Here is a 3,708-nt window from a genome sequence, read left to right on the forward strand (position 1 = left end):
GCATTTGACAAAGGACAGCATCCTTTCTTGATCAAAACTCTTCAGAGTATAGGGATAGAGGGTACATACCTCAATATCATAAAAGCCATCTATGAAAAACCTACAGCGAATATCATTCTCAATGGGGAAAAACTGAGAGCTTTCCCCCTAAGGTCAGGAACGCGGCAGGGATGTCCACTATCACCACTGCTATTCAACATAGTATTGGAAGTCCTAGCCACAGCAATCAGACAACAAAAAGAAATCAAAGGCATCCAAATTGGCAAAGAAGAAGTCAAACTCTCACTCTTTGCAGATGATATGATACTTTATGTGGAAAATCCCAAAGACTCCACCCCAAAACTGCTAGAACTCATACAGGAATTCAGTCAAGTGGCAGGATATAAAATCAATGCACAGAAGTCAGTGGCATTCCTATACACCAACAACAAGTCAGAAGAAAGAAATTAAGGAGTCAATCCCATTTACAATTGCACCCAAAACCATAAGATACCTAGGAATAAATCTAACCAAAGAGGCAAAGGACCTGTACTCAGAAAACTATAAAATACTCATGAAAGAAATTGAGGAAGACACAAAGAAATGGAAAAACGTTCCATGCTCATGGATTGGAAGAACAAATATTGTGAAGATGTCAATCCTACCTAGAGCAATCTACACATTCAATGCAATCCCCATCAAAATACCATCCACTTTTTTCAAAGAAATGGAACAAATAATCCTAAAATTTGTATGGAACCAGAAAAGACCCCGCATAGCCAGAGGAATGTTGAAAAAGAAAAGCAAAGCTGGCGGCATCACAATTCCAGACTTCCAGCTCTACTACAAAGCTGTCATCATCAAGACAGTATGGTACTGGCACAAAAACAGACACATAGATCAATGGAACAGAATAGAGAGCCCAGAAATGGACCCTCAACTATATGGTCAACTAATCTTTGACAAAGCAGGAAAGAATGTCCAATGGAAAAAAGACAGTCTCTTCAACAAATGGTGTTGGGAAAATTGGACAGCCACATGCAGAAGAATGAAACTGGACCATTTCCTTACACCACACACAAAAATAGACTCCAAATGGTTGAAAGACCTCAATGTGAGACAGGAGTCCATCAAAATCCTAAAGGAGAAGACAGGCAGCAACCTCTTCAACCTCAGCTGCAGCAACTTCTTCCTAAAAACATCGCCAAAGGCAAGGGAAGCAAGGGCAAAAATGAACTATTGGGACTTCATCAAGATAAAAAGCTTTTGCAAAGCAAAGGAAACAGTCAACAAAACCAAAAGACAACTGACAGAATGGGAGAAGATATTTGCAAATGACATATCAGATAAAGGGCTAGTATCCAAAATCTATAAAGAACTCATCAAACTCAACACCCAAAGAACAAAGAATCCAATCAAGAAATGGGTAGAAGACATGAACAGACATTTTTCCAAAGAAGACTTCCAAATGGCCAACAGACACATGAAAAAGTGTTCAATATTGCTCGGCATCAGGGAAATCCAAATCAAAACCTCAATGAGATACCACCTCACACCAGTCAGAATGGCTAAAATTAACAAGTCAGGAAATGACAGATGTTGGCGGGGATGCGGAGAAAGGGGAACCCTCCTACACTGTTGGTGGGAATGCAAGCTCGTGCAGCCACTCTGGAAAACAGTATGGAGGTTCCTCAAAAAGTTGAAAATAGAGCTACCATATGATCCAGCAATTGCACTACTGGGTATTTACCCCAAAGATACAAAAGTAGGGACCCGAAAGGCTACGTGCACCCCAATGTTTATAGCAGCAATGTCCACAATAGCCAAACTGTGGAAAGAGCCAAGATGTCCATCAACAGATGAATGGATAAAGAAGATGTGGTATATATATACAATGGAATATTATGCAGCCATCAAAAGGAATGAGATCTTGCCATTTGCAACGACGTGGATGGAACTGGAGGGTATTATGCTGAGCGAAATAAGTCAAACAGAAAGACATGTATCATATGACCTCACTGATATGAGGAATTCTTAATCTCAGGAAACAAACTGAAGGTTGCTGGAGTGGGGGGTGGGGTGGGAGGGATGGGGTGACTGGGTGATGGACACTGGGGAGGGTATGTGTTCTGGTAAGTGCTGTGAATTGTGCAAGACTGTTGAATCTCAGATCTGTACCTCTGAAACAAATAATGCAATATATGTTAAGAAAGAAAAAAAGAAGAAGAAGAATGTAGCAGGAGGGGAAGAATGAAGGGGGGGAAATCGGAGGGGGAGAAGAACCATGAGAGACGATGGACTCTGAAAAACAAACTGAGGGTTCTAGAGGGGAGGGGGGTGGGAGGATGGGTTAGCCTGGTGATGGGTATTGAGGAGGGCACGTTCTGCATGGAGCACTGGGTGTTATGCACAAACAATGAATCATGGAACACTATATCTAAAACTAATGATGTAATGTATGGGGATTAACATAACAATAAAAAATTTAAATATTTAAAAAAAAAAAAAGAAAGAATTGCAGAGAACAAATCTGAGGAATTTTATCTTTTCCACAACTACGTCAGCAGCTGTGGGAGGAACACAGAGAATCAAGCTTGTGTTTCCTTTCCAACCTTGCCTTACCCTCTTGCACCTTTATTCCAGACTCTTCAAAGTTTTGGACAGCTTCTAGCCTTATATCGAATGAGAATTTCTCAGGGTTTCTGTCTTAAACCTATGGATGAAAAACAAAAGGAGACTATACAGACCTGTCATGATTGAGAATGGCAGCTGTAAGAACAAAGGCAAAAGTATCTTGGACAAAAGTAATTCTGATTAAAAGAGAATCTCTTGGTGGAACTAGTTAAATGGTTTATTTGGTTTTGGGTTTTTTCTGACAGTTTAATTGAGGTATAATTGGCATAGCATTATATAGTTCAGTTGTACAACATGATTCCATACTTGTATACATTACAAAATGAAAATCACAATGTCTAGTTCTCATCCTCTACTTTATGTAATTACAAAAACATTCTCTTAAGAACTTTAAGATTTACTTTCTTAGAAACTTTCATGTATGCATTATAGCATTATTAACAATAAACACCGTGCTGAACATTACATCCTGGGACTGACTTACCTTATAATAGGAAGTTTATAACTTTTGACTCCCCTCACACATTTTGCCTACTACCCACCTCCTGCTTCTAGCAAACACCAGTTTGTTCCCTGTATCCATGAGCTTGTTTGGAGTGTGTGTTTTGTTTTTTAAATTTCACATATAAATGAGATTATATAGTATTTGTCTTTATCTTCTCTTCTCTCTCTTCACTTAAACAGGAATGCCTCAAAATCCATTCATTTTGTCACAAATGGCAAGATTTTCTTCTTTTTGATGGCCGAAACAATATCCCAGTGTGTGTGTGTGTGTGTGTGCGTGCACGTTTATTGTACACACCACACTTTGTAATTCATTCGTCAATGGACACTTAGGTTGTTTCCTATCTTGACTATTGTAAATAGTTCTTCGGTGAACATGGGGGTGCATACACCTTTTTTAATTTTTTCAAATGCTTTTATTTTCTTTGGATAAAATCCTGGAAGTGGAATTGCTAGATTATTTGGTAGCTCTACTTTTAATTTTTTAAGGGACCTCTATACTGTTTTCCATAGTGACTACACCAATTTATTCCTACTAACAGTGCACAGGGGTTCCCTTTTCTCCACATCCTTGCCAACGCTTGTTACTTT

This window comes from Halichoerus grypus, chromosome 8 (genome assembly GCF_964656455.1).
Source record: "Halichoerus grypus chromosome 8, mHalGry1.hap1.1, whole genome shotgun sequence".
In the NCBI taxonomy this organism is placed as follows: Eukaryota; Metazoa; Chordata; class Mammalia; order Carnivora; family Phocidae; genus Halichoerus; species Halichoerus grypus.